We start from the raw sequence: 17,065 nt of genomic DNA, 5'->3' as shown, positions 1-17,065 counted from the left end.
TGAAACTGCTTTTACACAATCACAAAACCCTAACTGTAACGGTACTAATACCATACTTATTGCCGTGCTGTTGAGAACCGATTGGTGTAGAAAAATGTAAAGTGGGTGAATAAGCAACATAAAAATGTTTTTAAATCCATCCTTGGATCCCTAGAAACCCACATGTTGTTTCCTGGCACTCCAACGCTTACCAGTTGGCTCAGATGAGACTATGGAAGCGGCAGAGGGATACTCGTTCCATTACCACATTCATTCATTACCTTCCATCCTCACTCTCACGGCATGAGAAGCAAGTTGCCTGCCACCAGGAAAATGGGCACAGTATCGTGGTCCCTCTTGCCTTTGCCTTCTCCATCCGGCCCTGAGAGTTTCTGGTGTGGGGGGCATGACAGGAGTCGAAGGGAACACCCAGCCAAGAAGCCAGACCCTGACCCAGAGGCTCGGAATCGGCAGTTCTCACTCCGGAGGGCAGCTCAGTTCCCAGCCTCACAGCTCCAGCTCAGGGACTGCTGTCCCACCCCACTGCCCTTCCAAAGGAAACAGCAGGCTCTGCTCTGTCCTTCCCCGGGGCTGAAGGCAACTATGCCTGACGACCACCCCATTTTAACGGGACTCAGGGAGGTACCTGCTCACAGCTTTGACTCAGACTTGGCTATGCGGCAGGGGTTCAGAAACACTCTTGTGGAGAAAAAAAACAACAAATGATAATGACAACGCCTAGGCTGCAGCGCTTTCTGCAAACTGGCTGCACCCGGAATCTACACTGAAGAGCTCCAGATCCCTATTTTCCTGCCCGTTCCCACACTTTGCAGTACTCTGGTTTCCAAGAGCAGGAACCCAGCTGTGCAGGCTGCAGAAAAGCTTTGGGTCACGCTTTCAGTCACATCGTGCAAGAGCTATGTACGCTGCAGCAGAGTGACCAGGGAGCGTGGTGGGTGGGTGCTACAGAACAGGTCGCTCCGGGACCCACGGGCAGCACAGGAACCACATCTGGGGCTTAGCAGCTCATTCAGAAACCTCCAGTCAGGCATTGCCAAGCCTGGCAAGTAAGGAACTGCACCTTTTTTCAGAGGCAGCCCTGTGAACATGCAGCTGATGGCTGTGAAGCCACATCAGGGGCTGAGACACCCATTACCTCTGTGAATCGGGAAGCGAACGCACAAGATGAATGGAGACAAAACTTCTCGCGACGCAGAGGACAGAAAATAATGCCAGATGTACAGCTGAACAGCCAGAACACTGCTGTTCCACTTCGTTCTGGTACCACTGTAAGCCAAAATACCAGTCTGTGCAATTTTACACCAACTTATTTTAAATGAAATGAGATCATTACGCTTATATTATGACTATTTGAATACATTTAATGGCCAGCTGAAATGCCAGCAATGGATGCCTCAGAGTCAGACGATCTCTACCAGCTTTCATAAATGGAAATAGGATGGGAAAAGCAGTAGCTGATACCACACAATTCACTGGAAGGTTCAAGGAACCTCATAATGCGCAATCATGACATGTCTTGCTCTTTGGCGTGCTTTGCTCCTAAACCCAAACAGTGCATTTTAATTTACATTCTGAAAATAAGGGGTCTGATTTCTTTTATACCTTTCTATGCTATTTAGTATAACTGCAGCTGTGTCTCTTGCTTTATTATTTTGCATTGAAATCTCCAGTGATGCATAGAATAACTTAAAAATTGCAGAGTAGGATCTTTCTGTGGTACAATTGCTTTTTCTCTTTTCTTTTTAATAACAGTCCACTTCTGAGAATGCCAAGAGTGGTATAAACTGACATACTCTAGTGGATTATTGAGATTCACGGAAAAAGACAATTAAGAAAATATTGCGCTCTATCAGGATTGCAAATTATTTCTGTGAATTTCTCTGAGACCTGTACTCTGGCTCCTCGACAGTTCTGCCTGCAACCGAGGTTGGTTGAGCTAAGGCAGGTACCCACAGGCAATAACTAGGCCATTGGGAAGGAAAGCACTATCACAATCCTGTTAACTAGGTCATTACGGGCCTTGTTTGGCTCTTGCAACAAAGTTCAAGGCAAGGACCGCAGCAGACTATGCCAGGACCCTGAGGAGATCTCTGAGGTGATGGTGGTGAAAGGTGCTGGAAGGGAAGATGAAATCTTCCCTGTCTAATTAGCCCTGTCTAAGCTACTGCTGACACCATGAAGGCCAGGACGATGGTAACTGGCTTTTCTTTCTTCCAGGAAGACGTGATCCGAGTTTGAACAGGTATTAACAGCTCACCAACTGCACATGCCACCACTGCACCTACTGTTCATCTCACTCTTGCTTGTTAGCCTTCTACAAGCAAGAGCACCCTTGGCTTACAGCTGTAATAATTTAATTCACCCATACTTCCTGGGGTAAAAGAAGAGCAAACAGACGCTATCCTTTTTGCAAGGATATTGAAGCATGCGTAATCAGAACAAAGGATGCCAAGGAAGCAAAAACTCGGGGAAAGAAAATCACGTCACCAACTCTCTTTGATCTTTAGATCATGCTTGGAAAATCTTCTCAACCAAGAAGGAGGCAAGAAAAGCCCAGGGAAATGCTCACTCCAGAGCCTTCAGAAAAGAAGCAGGCTGCTGCCATTGTACATGAGAAATCCTCATCTGACTTTGGTTTTTCACAGTGATACAAGCAATGTGCCCCCCTTATAACACTTTTTATAAGCATCTCAATTAATCCAGTTCATGAAAACACATTGAAGTATGAGTCTTGGATCATACACCTGTCTTCTCTCACTTAACCTAAAGGAGGATCCCTTCATTTGGGGAATAATTTAATTTTAGATAGTATTAAAAAAGAAAAAAAAAAAGGAAAACAGAGATCAGCATTTACAGCTGTAGTAGGTTGTTGCGTAACAGACCGTGTTTGGTATGAAACAAAAAAGCGTATTTCTGAGAAGCACGCACATACAGGTCACAGCGTTGAGCAGGTACTATCTGCCACAGCTACCACAGGCACCATCAGAGCCGGCAGAGAAACACAATGGCTATTAAAAATGATTCATCACACTTATTAACATGACAAAGCATACAAACTGTGAACTAGTAATTAGAATGTATGAGATTTGATAAATAAAAGGCTTTTAAATGTTCTGTAACACTCTTGAAACCCCTTACTTACACTAGTCTCCATCAGCTCCAGGATGCCGATATATTCTGTAGGATTGCTTGCGTGCATTAAGAATTACTGGAAAGGGTAAAGTCTGGCAAGATTAGGCACTGAATGTAAGCCCTTTTCACAAACTTTTATTTTAAAGCTAGAAAAGAAATAAAATTAGAAGTTTTACTCTTGCTTAGCCTAAGGGCAACACATTAGTAGCCTGTAACTCTGAAGGTTTTAACTCCAGACCACGGTACAAATACAAAGAGATACAAGAACAAATGTCTAGAGCTGAGATATGCTCTCATTCGTACCATGGCAGATCTGGGCAGGCTCCTTTGATCCACCTCAGCGTAGCAGAGAACACTTCCCTGCCGCCCAGCCAGGGGCTGCTCCCACCGCAGACCCGCGCCCGCTGCTGGGGAAGCCCTCACGGCAAGGAGCCCCCAAGACCACCAGCAGAAGCTGAATGTGGAATATGGGTTTTAGGGAAACACTAGATTTAATACTAAACCGAGAAATATTTTAGTGACATTTACATTGAAGAATATATACACAGAAGGGGAGATTCGCAGTCTACAGTTACCAAATGCTGGGGCTCTCAAAAGCCGGGGAGATGTGCTGCTCCGGCTCTCGGCGGCTGAAGAACAGGTTGAGCATACTGTGCATTTCCAGGCCTCAAAGGACCCAACCTTTTGTTCCTAATCAGTAAGGATAAAATGGAGCCTTATACCAGCTTCAAGACTACTTCAACTTGTCATGAAAAGACTTTCTACATTTCTCTTATTTCTCTCTTTCATAAGTAACCCCGATCAGCTTCCCTAACCCATGCATATTTTCAAAGGCTTTAGAGTCATACCTGGAAAAGTCCTTTCTGAAACACCTTTGAAGACTTTACAGACATCTAATAACGTTAAAAACTACAATTCAGAAAGGCAAACCTTAATAAACGACCTTGAAAAACATGAGAGACAAGAACACAGCAAGAAAACTATTCTAGGTACAGAACGTGGAGCAAATCAGCTGTGTCTGAACTAGAACTAGAACGACGGGAGTTGCTCCTGCTGCCTTGTAGACTGAAGAGCAGAGACATCCCCAAGGCACTGATGTGGGACTGTGAAGGTCCCTTCAGCAATGAACACAAGCTCAGCCGAATGACAAGCTGGAAAAGGTACATAAAACTTCCCTGGGAACTAAGACTGAATATATTAACATGAGAACGGCCACAGGAACTGTGGCCACGATTAAATACAACAGGGTCAAGACTTTATTGTCTGCTTCTGGATATTGAAAGACATCATATAAGTGATGTCACTCAAAGTAAGCATGCCCATAAGCATCAATAGAAATCACAAACAAGCCCCTTGCGGCTTTGCTGATGGCTCAGGTCTGGCAGGTAAGGCTGGTCACTCTTCTGAGCACCGGGGTGAGCTCAGAACTAGGTCAGTGTGTGCTACTGCACACAAATATAAGAGCTCAGCTGAACAACCATGTCTTGCAGCCTGAAAAGATGGCAAAAGGTCCAGTAATGGCAATGAAGTGGTACCAGCCTGTCCATGGAGGCACATAGCAAGTCTGCCATCAAAACAGAACTGCAAATTCACTACAAGAAAAAACTAAAAGAGGAAAGGAAGCATGAAATAAGGAAAGGCAGTATCAATCTTGATGGTCTATCACAATCCTTATTAACTAGAAGCAAATTACAGTAATCTCCAAAAGCAGTAATTTCTGATGTCAGAATTAGAAACTGAAATTTCTGAGGATGTGCTCATGGGACATACCTGCTTTCTAAAGTCGTTCCTCCTTAACTCCATAACATTCTCAAAGGCAGCTTGTGAGGAAAGAGAATTCACTCTTGAAAACCAAGTAAAAAATTTCAACCTGGCAGGTCAGAATGAAGTAGAATCCTAACCCATACAGACTTTAGCCTTTGAAATATTTGAAAAGCTCTAAACTAAAGAGACTTTGTTTTCACTCAAGAGTTTTGTTGAATGAATTTATATTGTGATTGCAGAGTCTCCATGTAGGTGCCAGCTTCCCAGCTTCACCAGTTGAGAAAAATGCACTGATAATTTGAAGGAAAACAACTGTTTCTCCTGCTGTTCATCACAATCTGTTCAGCGCGGAGTACCTGGGGTTCTTGCACTTCACCCTGAGAAGTTCAAAACACCTCATCTTCCCTAAGCTCAGTCTACCCTTTATCCCGTTATTTTGACTGCTCAGCGATTGAGTGTTGACAATGCACTTTCTCTAGCAATTGTTTCCATCTAATTTCCAAAGCAGCATGTTCCTCTTTTTTTTTTTTTTTTAAATATATATAAAAAAAGAACATTTTTCTACACACTGAAAAATCCATCCATCAGTGTGATAACCAACTTCAGACAGCTGGGCTGTCTCCTGTCTGGCATTGCTTCACACCAACCATGCAAAACCATGCAAGCCACATGAGCTCAACTCATTAATGGGAATCACATACAGTTTCCTTCATTAATCTACATCACTTGTGTGGTTAAAATAGAGCATTCCCATCGCTGTTGACGCTGTATATGGTGTTCTGCCATTGCTGCGCACCCAATTCAGCATCACTTCAGCTGTAACCAAATTCCGAGTTTAGCTGTGAATGAAACCATTCCATCCCAGGCCAGGAACAGCCCAGAAATCCCAATCCCACCTGAACCAGCAGTGGGATAAGGCACAGAAATCAGGGCTCATGATGCATACAGTGAGTCCCATGGCAAGGGAGGGACGAAGAGGGGCAGGGAGGCGAAAGGGAGAGACTGGGAGATGATGCAAATTTTCACACCTTCAGTCACCCAAGTAAGCAGATCTCCCTAGAAGACACCTGTTTTCAGCTGAACAGGTAACAAAGCAGAATCTTCCTTGATTCAAAGCTGGTTTGATGTGACAAAGATTTAAAAGCAATAGCTTACATCCAGTTCTAACTGGAGAAATTAAAAAGTGGGTGGAAATGAGCTTCCCATTCAGCACCCAGGTCTGTTCAACACTCTGGGTAGATAAAATCCCAGTCTCAGAAATGAGCTGGACTGGAGATGTTTGGTATATTTTTCAGGGGTACAAGGCTTGGCACAAAAATTATTTTCACAGCTGTGCCAAACCCCTGGAGGATGGTTTATCCTAAATCTGACCAGTTTACTTCTCCTTTTTCCTTCATCTGCCCAGTGTCAAACATTTTATAGTTGCAGATGTCTTGTAATACAGACAGTGGGGTAAGTATGTGAAAGATGATGGCACGTGTGAGGAACTTGCTTCACAGCCAACGCATGATGCCTGCTTTACAGTCCATCCGAGAAACCTCATTTTCGGTTCATTCCAGTAACGTGTCTGACTAGAAACATTTTAGAAAAAATAATCACAGGATGGCCAGATATATACACATTCAGCATGGCTCTTCTCAGAAAATAAACACATTTATCATTCCTCTCCAAAGCTCCAAGGAGACCACACTCAAATCCTAGGTGTACCAAGCAAAGCCAATGTAGTGATGGACTTCACAGTGTCAGATTAACAGTTGGACTCTATGATCTTGAGAGTCTTTTCCAAACTAAATGATTCTATTAGGTGTCAGCACCCCTTTGCACCCAGGGAGTGGTGGAGTTCAGACAGAGAAGGGTACCACCAGTGCACTCACAGGTGTTCCCATGGAGCTCCTATTCCCTGAAGGGTGAGCACAGGCATCCTGGCATGAGACAACCCTGCACACACGGACAGGGCTGGATCTTACCATTATTCCCTGTCCAGATGACATCAGCCTATTCATTCTGCTAATGGAGCCATTTATAGAAGGCTGAGACAAATGGTTCAAACTCAGTTGTCAAAACCCCCCACATCACTACTATTTACAAAGTGCTTCTTGTGGATACCACCTCAGTCTCAGCACTATTTGTTTCTTCAAGAAACACAAAGCTCTGAAAAAGATGATGAGAATAATTTCCATAATCACCAGCACATGTAATTCTTTTGAAACAACACTGAAAGGATACATCTTTAATGCTTTATTTCTGTTTTGTCTCAGTTGCTTTAATATTCCTAGAAGCTTGGGTACAACATTTTTCCTTTTAAATGCTCATGTTCTTTCCCATTTGTCTAATATTGATTTACCTCCTGCCGGTTGCGCAGAACTCTAATTTAACACGCTTTAGTTGGATCCCTTGTTTTCAACAAACTTCATGAATGCTACCAAGAGAGCTCACAAAATGAAAGACACCAGTTAACCGAGTAGCACAGAGCATGGAGAACCATTATTTGCGTAGATATTCTGCAAACATAGTGGCTTTATATTTATTTTTACCAATAGGTGGCATCCCAGTTAGCAGCCTTTATTATCCTTATTTTTAATGTAGTCATGTAGAATCCTAAAAGACAACGAGAAAGAGATCATCTGGGACCTTTTCTACTCAGGAGTAGGAACATATTAAAGTGACTTGATTCAATTACCGTAGCCTGTAAAAACTCTTCTTTCAGTTTTCTGTCACTTGGAAAAAATACCACAAACCTCAGTTTTGCTTTAAAGTATTAGATTTTATCACCAAATGGTTGTGAAATGGCAAATTTGTTGGTATAACCTGAATGATTGTCAGAGATGCCAGTTCATGTGAAGAAGCTGGGAGACTGTACTTATCTTTTTCCAAGGTGGAAAAACATAAAAGAGATTTTTAAGTTTTTAAGAAGAATAATGCTCCAGAAATTGCTCTTCAGTGGAAGATGTGCACCTAAAGTTAGTGCAAGCACTGAAAGGTTGAAAATGTAAAGCACTCCTCCTAAAGCTCATCAGCTTTTACTAAGACATCACAGATGATTTTTGAGTTGCTAAGGGCAGAAGGACAGAATTAAGAAAGCAGAGGGACCCCGGCCCCTCTCTCACCTTAAGACACGGGGAACGTGCGCCCATTCTGCTGGGACATCAAGGGGACAGCTGCCCGTCTTGCACCAGCCAGTATGACCAGCACCAGCCTTCAAAAATCTTTTTTTTTTATTCTGCTCACCATTTAACCAAACCACACAGAAAAGCAAGGAGCAAGGAAGAGGTCTTCCACAGACAAGACACTACACAAGAGGCACAGGAGCAACAGCGACTGACTTTCCGTATGGCTAAACTGCCACCTGAAATAGGACATAGATTCAGCTGTGACGCACAGTAACAATGCACCAGGAAAGCAGTACAAAGCAACTTAAGTTGTTAGGTTTAATCAATAGGTACTTAAAAATTCCTGACAAACAAAGCATTAAGGACCATTGGTGATAAAATGTGCCATAATCAGTCTGATGAGGGCATTAATCTGAGTAGGGAAACATGCAAGTCACATAACTCAAAACTGATGTCTTAAACAAATAAGCTACCAAATGCAATGCAAGGCACGCAATATTCAAAAAGACACCCGGCCAGAGCTGATACGGCTTCTTCATTTTTTTAGTAGAGCTACAAAAAATTTTAAAAGGAACAATCTCCATCCTTATCACTTATATACATCTGCAAAGTTTTTCAACCCCTGCTGAGACCCAACTGTATCACAAAATTAATACTCTGGTCCTTGACTGCCTATGTCATTTTTAAAATAGGAAACTGGCTCCCCAATCACTTAGACCTTCCGAAAACGTTTAAGAGTTTTCACTACCTCCAGTTTTCTGTTTCTTCCCTTAATACCATTCAAATTGAACATTTATTTTTATCACCTGCTCAGTCTTCCAAATGCTGCCTCTCTTCCTGCCTTGCAAACAATCTGAGGACACGGTGATCACATCCAGTTTGGTCTTTCCCCCAGTTGCTCAAAACAAGCAACCGAATAGCTGTCTGCATGCAAGTTCACAAGCAAAAAGCTCTGCTGAGCATTCAGGAGACAACACTCCAGATCCATTCACTGCCTGGGTACTCTTACCCTGTACCAACAGTACCCATGCACGATGTTAGCACAGGTCAGCTACAGCATTGCTGGTTCCTGGCAGCTTTTCTGGCTCACGCTCCTCTGATGAGACTGGTCTTGTGCCACAGAAGTGCTACGAGGGTTTCCACAGCATAAAAAACCCCATCCAATGCCGACTTGATTACTGATCCCGTCTGACTGCAGACGGCACTGCGTTCAGTGCAAGGCGCAATCTGACTGCCTGGGAGCCATTTCTTAGACTGTCCTGAAATTGCAGTCATGCATTTGAAAGGATTTCTTCCAGAACCAAACATGATGATGACAAAGAAAAAGGAAAGATGAGAATCATCTGAAGACCACCACAATCCTGGCTAAACAACCAGCAAAGAAATGCAACTCTTGTCAGTTTTATCAACACAGAGCTGCTAAAGGGAAATTAAAAAATGAACTTGCACATTTTAGGGCTTCAGAACAAGCCACGTAAACAAAGCTGGGTTTAATTAATGGGGACACTGCCAACAGATCCAGGCACCATGAGAGTTATTCATACACAGGACTATATTACATTTAAAAGCTGAGCTGAAACTTTCCTTTGTGTGCTGTTTTAAAACCACTCTGTAATTAAGCCCGAAGAGATGACAGACATCCATTGACAGTTAATGCAGCGCTCCCACGATGTATTATTAGGCACAGGACCAGGGGCACAAGGCCAGATGCTGTTACGTCCCAGTGAGTGCAGCAGTGCCTCAGATACCCACTGCCTGACAATGTCGGGGGATACTGCCGGTATTTTTTAAAAGGAAGAAGTCTTGAGTTTTCACAGAAACCAATATGCTGATTAACCCACCAAAATAAAAGTGTCGTGGAAAAAAAGACCGAGACAATTTGCCTGGTTTCGAAGCCAGTTTCTCCACGCCCGGCGTGGCGCATGGGAAACCGCTGCCCTGCTCTGCCCCACCGCGCTCTGCTTCGGGCCACCTCGGGTCCCTCCTGCCTGGCTGGAAACGCTTCCCGGAAAGCGGGAACGTCTGCCGGCCTTTCCCAGGGAAAGGAAGTGCTGAATATTCAGCCATAGGTCTCCTTCCAAATGCTCCGCTTGTTTGTTTTAGGGAAGCCTTAAGATGAGCAAATAAAAGAGGTCTGGAGTCCTCCGAGCAACGAACGGAAGGTCACCCTCCGGCGCCTCGAACCGCAGAACATCGGGGGGGTGAGCTGAGGGCACCTCTCCCTCCGCAATAACGCTGCTGCCGCAGGCTGAGCCGAAAGCCTGCCCTGGGGTGGGGGCTCGCCCCCTGTCTGGGGCCAGGCAGACCCCCGGGGAGGGGGGCGCGCTGCGAAGCTCTCGCAGAAGCGCGTGCAGCATCGGTGCACGCACAGCCCGGCTGCCCGGTGCCGGCGGGGCCCCCCGGTGCTGCCCAGGGCTGGCGGGCCCCCCTGGCCGGGGCCGAGCCTCAGCCCCTCAGCCACGCACGGTGCGGTGCGCTGAGCCCGGGCTCCGTCACGACCGGCGGCCCGATCCCACCGAGGAGCCGCGCTCCAATTATCCGTAACGTTCACCAAACATTAACTGTGAGTAACGCGCATATTCGCAGCAAATTTTGCTTCGGATCCACGCTGAAATCCGGAGTCACGCCAGCCGGACACGTCGCTGAGCAGACGCTGCAACCTGACCAAGGGCCCGTTCTGTGCGCACCGGGGGGGACCCGAGCCGCGGGGGACCCTGCCCGAGCCACACCGCGGAGCCGAGGGCGCTGCCCGCCCGGCCACCCTCCGCTCCGGCCACCCCTTGCTGTAACTCGGACGGAACGTCCCCCCAAACCCACCCGAGCAGGCAGGGGAGCGTTCCCTGGCAGGTCAGGCGCTGCGCCCCCCGCAGCCCCCAGCCCCGCTGCCAGCGCCGGCAAGGGACGACCGTCGGGCTCGGCAGCGGCAACGACGCAGCCCGGGCTGGGGGCACGGAGGGGACCAGGCGGCGGGGTCCCGCCGCGGGGGGCACGGAGGGACGGCACGGAGGGACGGGGCTCCGGCTGCGCCCCTCGCACCGCGCACAGCCCGGGGCGCGGAGGGGAGCCGGTAAGTTAGCGGCCAAGTCACCCACGATCCCCCGCCCCTCGCCCACCGGGGCGACCCCGCCTCGCGGTCCGCTCACCTGGGGCTCTGGCCGCTCCCCGCCGGGGCCGGGGAGGGAGGCGGCGGCCACTGTCCGCTCCCGGCTGCCCCGCTCGGCCCGCCTGGCTCCGGCTCGGCGCGGCCCCACCGCCACCGCCAGTCCCGGCCGCAGAGCGCCGCCTGCCGCCGGGGGCACGGGGCCGGGGTCGCCCGGAGCCGCCGGGCTGGGAGGGCCGGGGTCAGCGGCGGTCCCGGGCAGCCCGCAGAGCACGGTGCTGCTCGGGGTGCGCAGCGGCGATGCTCAGCGCCGAGGGGGCGGCGGCGTTCACATCGCGGTTAATCAATTTATCCCCCCCGCCCCCCGGCGTCCCGCCGCTGGCAGCCCTCGTCCGCAAGCTGCCGGCGCCGTTCGCCCAAAAACTTAATCCCGAGTCTCGCTGTAACGCACTCTGGGGAGCGGCCGCGCTGTCCCGGCGGTGGGCTGTCCTGCGCGCGCGGCCGGGCCCCCGGCCCGCCGGAGCCGCCGAGCGCAGCCGCCGCCGGTGGGCGCTGCCGGGGAGCCCCCGGTGCGTGGGCTGCGCGCCCGCGGCTGCGGAGCGCCGCGCTGCCGAGCTGGGGCCGGGGAGCGGAGCCGCGCAGCCCCGCCGCGCCGTGTCTCTGCGGAGGGGGGGGCTTGCACGGGCCCCGCTCCGGGGGCGGCGTGGGCCGGGGGCTGCCGGGTCCCCCCGGCCGGCACAGTGGGGAGCGACGTCCGCAGACGCTCGGGCGCTGCTGTCTCCCCGGCCGGTGCTCGGCGCTGCCGTTTCCCCGTTCGGTGCCCGGTGCTGCGCCCCCCCCTCCCGCCGGGCCGGCAGCGCCGCCCTCGCAACTCCGCTGCGCCGGTAGCGGGGGTGCCCTGGTGCACCCGCTCCCCCCACTACTACAGCGAGTTGCAACTTACTTGCAAGGACTAAAACACATTTCCCGAGGCACCTGCGTGAGCTCCGGCCAGTCCTTTCTGAACGTCTCTGGCAGCATCTGGCTCCGGAGTTCTGTCAGTCTTTACATCCTTTAATTTATTTACCGTGTATCCTGGTATTCATCCCATTTTAAATTTTTTTTTTTTAATTTTTCCTTTTCCCTCCCTTGTGGAAACTTCTGGCTAGTTCTGACATCTGTCATGATTTCTGCCTCTTAAGACCAAAGTAAAGATTATGTATGCATTAATTAGTGTCTTTTCTCAGTTAGTGCATCAGCTGCAAGAAAGGTCAGGTCCAACTGGATAAAAACCACCAGTCCCAGGCAGCCCCTTGACCCTGCAAGGAGCCAGCTCTGCGTGTCGCAGGGAAAGAAACCAGCGTATAGTTTTATTAATACAATCTGTGGGTATTAGGGAGGTTTCCTTTGTACATACATACGCATTTCATGCTTTTACTGATTATTGCTTACATTCATTCACTACAAAACCTATCAGGTTTCAAGGTAACGCTTCACTGTTCTTGAACTACTTGGTTTTCAAGGTAACACTGAAGAGGTAATTGTCAATTTAAACATATTGCCTTCTAATTTAATTTCATATTCTGTTGTTCTTGCAGTACGAGAAGACAAACAGGACCGCCCATTCAGCCTTGCTTATTCAACCTTCTCAGCTCCATCTTGGCACTGCTTTTGGCATGCTCTCCGCCAGCTCTCCCCTCAGCTCTCCCGCTAAAGTCTGGAAGCAAGACAGGCATCACAATATCTGACCTTGGTTTTACCAGTACTAAAGAACCATTTGAAACCAATTGCCTTTCTCGTACAGCAAGATCTTTTTATTTTAATTTGTTTGCTGCTTGGCAGCACACCTAGCCTGGGACATATTTTGGCTGGCATGAGATTTTCATGCATTTACTTTTCTGTGCCTGTTCTGTTTATTTATCCATTTAGCTTCATCTGTATATGGCTTGCACTTCCTCAAAATTTTCTGTCTTAAAATTCACAGAGGTAAGCCTCTATTACTTCTTTTTTTACCCTCTAGTTCCTAACCAGTAATTAGACAAGGCCATGGACATTTGGAGCCCAATTCTGTTCACAAACCGATAGGGGTTCTGTTATCTTCAGAGGTTACCTTCTGGCTTGAACTGGGTCAAGCCCTGCTGCGTGTGGTTAATTGCATGGCCCCAGAAGCAAATAGCAAGCATGACTACACAGGTAAAATTCTTCTTTTGAATATGTCCAAAGCATTAAAAATAATCCCTCCCCTCCACCAAGTTCCACTGAGTTGCAAATACTTTACTAGGTGCAATAATTCGGGTGATAGTTAGTGGAAAGTGATAATGAGGGCCAATGCCAGACCCCCGTTATGGGGTCCATGCCACTTACCCTCAAACATCATATGATTCCACTTTTTTGAGCAGATGGAGAAAAGGTTGCATGGAGCAGTGAGCTGGTTTGGACAGGATCACATTTGTACAGTCTTGGCAGAAGTGATGGAAATCGGGGTCTCTGGCTCCAGCCGTCTTCATGCGGTGGCATCGCTTTTGCACTGCTTTGTGCCCCCGTTCCTTGCAGGCCACCTCGTGTGTGCCAGTCCCTGCCTCCTGTGGCTGCAGCAGCAGACCCTAGCAGCAAAAGTGGGCTGCAAAGGGTAAAATGGCAGCTTGGTTTCATACTTAGGCCTGTAGGAGAGTGGGACAGACACTGGTCCTTCTTATTCATGTTCCCAGGCTTGCCTGGAGTAAATGCAATTGATTCTGGTTTACAATCAAGCCTTCCTACTGCAGTTAAAAGGATATATATGGTTTTCTGTGAGGAGCTGTCTTTACATGGGAGTGTGGGTGCAGCCTCATCAGTCTTCCAGTTTAAAAATTCTGGTTTCTAGTTGGACCTGGTCCTGCTCCAAATGAAATCACCACCTGAAGCCCCCATTATGTCAAAGGGAGTATGATTAAATGCTTTGCAGGTGTGTTTACCCATTTCGTCCCGATCCATCCCACCAGTGTTGCCATTGCTTCTGTTCCACAGATGGCAGCTACAATTGCAGTGACCGGGCAAACACAGAAGCTAGGGCACACCACAGTTTAATTTGTTCAATTAGTTTAAAATTTCTTAAATATGTTCAGATTTTTTAAAAAAAGTAATAAACTTAAAAGCGTTAGCTTTATATGCTTGCACTGCTCACTGAGGGCAACTTTCATAAAGCAACCCACTCCCCAGCTTCAAGTGCAATACTTACAGGTTTTTTACCTGAAAGCTGAGAAAAAACTGGACTGTTATCCCAGAGCTGCGAAGACAAAAAGTTAACTTTTCCTCTAGACTCACAATGTGATGACTTTTAGCATTGCTTTTTTGCTGATTTCTTTGGATTATTTTATCATCTCATTTGTTATTACTGCCACAATGAATTTGGTTTAGGGATTTGTATCATCTAATCCAGAAAGGATGTCACAGGTCAGTAAGATGTTTCAGCTGAGTCAAAAAGAACTCCTCTAATATCTTCAGCTTCTTGGGGCTCCTTTGGGTAAGTAGCACTAGGGATTAGGGGGTTTGTAAGTATTTATGTGTTTTACAGATTGAAAAACTGAGCCACCGTGGTTAAATAATTCCAAGATAAAATGAGGAATCACAAAAAGGGAGGGAAGGTGATAGTGCCCATGAACTTGGGGCACCTGGGGTGTGTGTAGGCCGTGGGGATGGATGTAGAAACTCGCTTCTCAGAATCGGTGGCAAGGACAAAAGAAAGCCCCTGGGAGCCTGCCCCCCAGTCCTCAGCTCCTCCCGGAGATGGGTGGGTGAACGTGCAGGTGAAGGCTATGTTAAAAACTATTGTTGTAATATTTTTGCTCGATTGTCACAAAGTATTGCTGAGTGTGCTTTTGAAGGGAGAGATGCAGACAGCAAAATCCTGGTACCTGTCATGGAGATAATTGTTTTTTGTAGCTGTAGGGAGGGGAAAAGGATGGGGGAAAAAACAAGAAAGGGAAATGAAGCATCGCTTGCTTCAGGTGAGAGTGATTTATTTTTTTTTTCCAAACAGGAGAATAATTAAGGTGAACTTCTATTTATGTGACTGCAACCAATTCTGTTCAGGGCAGCTGATGTGAACAAAGTTCTCGGAGCTAAGAAATAATGCTGCAAATAGCAATGCAGTGGGGAGGGATAGTACCATTGCACCAATGACAGCAGTAGAGAAAATACAGTATTTTCCCCCTGAAGTGATTTGTAAATCAAGTGGTCACTTGCACGTGTAAAACATTAATGATCTATTACAACAGTGGCCATGTGTATATATTACACAAATATAACGTTTTCTGTGTATTTATGTTCTTTTGTGTAGGAACAAGGAGAGTTTAGAGTTTTCTGCGAACTATATATAGAAATTATATAACCTGCTGCAAGCAGGATGTACTTTTTATATTAAAGTCAATTTTTCAAATTGTTCCGGGGAAAATTACCCAGGTTGGAAAATCACAAGAGTTAAATAAACAAAGGAAATTAAGAAAGTCATGGAAGACATCATAGAGGTACTGTGGTGATGGCTTGTAAACACTCCGTATCTTTTCTGTGTGGCAGTAATATTGCTGTGAGTTACAGCTCTGGTATTTCCTCCTTTATTAGACGCCAGGTTACGTTACTGCAGCTTTGCTGAGAGTCACAGCAACCAATTCAGGTCTTGATAATCTCCTATATCCAGTTGCAAGACCACAGTCATAATAAACAGCATACAAGCCACCTTGCAATTAAAGCTAAACTCAATTTTAAGGTAGTATATGCAAATCTACCCTGAAACAGAAACCTCGTTAAGCTTGTTACGTACAGGGGTGTTCATTTTCCTCTTGTTGTGTTGATCTCCAGAGTCACGGGGGTGGTAGAGGGGCAAGTAACTCTGCCAAGCAAGAAACTGTTAGCTACTTGGCTCTTTGATTTGAACATGAGACCCCAGTATCCATATTAACAGCATTTATCAAAACAGGAGCCTTAGGAGAACATGGCATGTAGTTAGATTTCAGCTGCTTTTTTCCCCGAGCAGATGCAAACGGCTCTGTAGCGTGTCCCGTGCTGTGGCTGCGCTGCCAGAGCCGGTGGCTGCCCTGCACCTCCCACCCAGGCAAGAGTGCCCTGGCCCAAGGCCATGCCATGTGTTCGGGAATTGCTCTCCTGCAAAGGCTTTGGATGTAAAAATCAACATAAGTCAGCCTCCATGCTGGTATAAGAAATCCCAGCCGCCGTGCTCAGGCTGGAAAGATATTTTGCCTGTGTTGGGATTTGCCCACTCAAAGTACCAAGGCAGAAAACATTCTATAAATGGGAAGAAACACAGAGCATAAACTGCAGGCAGTTTTGAAATTAGCTTTCATCTTTCAGACCTAATGCCAGGACCCAAAGCTCCAAAGATGAAACCTTTCTTACTGAATAAAGACATGTTCAGGCAGCCAAACACATGGAAAAACAATCCAACAGTGTTCAGCTCGATCCTGTCTTGATTTGGGCAAGATTTCAAGCTCAAGAGTTAATGCTTTTTAAATACAATTCATTGTGTAAACTCAACATTGTGCCTAAAATTATTGTATTTGCTGCATCACAGGCTTTGCGGTCTGAAGGGTTCTCCTAAGCCATTTGGCTGAAAATAAAGGACAATGGGAGAAGCATAACATCAGGATGATCTCTGTGGGGTTTATCTACACTGTGGTTCTTGGGGAAAAAAATAATCCAAATTGACTAGTTTCAGATTTAAAAAATGGATCATTAGACAAAGCTAAGCTCCTGTGTTGACTGTCATTCAGAACAGAGGTTTTCACAGTAAATGGTAGTTCATTTTGGAAAAAAAAACCCCAAAAAACCCCCCAAAAACCGTACATCCCCTTTAAGTCTGAATGTCAATACAGAGAAATTTAAAACAGTTTAACTAAACGACTCTGAAAGTTGATTCAGATTAATATTTAATCACCCAGCATTCGGGCTGTCTGGAGGCTTACGAACATGGCAAACAATGCGCTGC

The 17,065-nt window shown here is 46.9% G+C and overlaps 1 protein-coding gene across 1 annotated transcript in view; it reads right to left on the bottom strand.

The window, feature by feature from the left end:
• The window catches only part of KCNG2 (potassium voltage-gated channel modifier subfamily G member 2), a 61,624-nt gene extending 49,715 nt beyond the window's left edge, over nt 1-11,909 (bottom strand). Inside the window, exon 1 of the mRNA XM_055706035.1 lies at nt 11,150-11,909. The gene's annotated coding sequence lies outside the window, so the exon portion shown is untranslated. The remainder of the gene's footprint in view (nt 1-11,149) is intronic.
• Between the last annotated feature and the right edge of the window lie 5,156 nt (nt 11,910-17,065).

This window comes from Falco cherrug, chromosome 3 (assembly GCF_023634085.1).
Source record: "Falco cherrug isolate bFalChe1 chromosome 3, bFalChe1.pri, whole genome shotgun sequence".
Classification (NCBI taxonomy): domain Eukaryota; kingdom Metazoa; phylum Chordata; class Aves; order Falconiformes; family Falconidae; genus Falco; species Falco cherrug.
The sequence above is the reverse complement of the archived record's forward strand: the minus strand, read 5'-3'. Positions and strand labels throughout refer to the sequence as shown.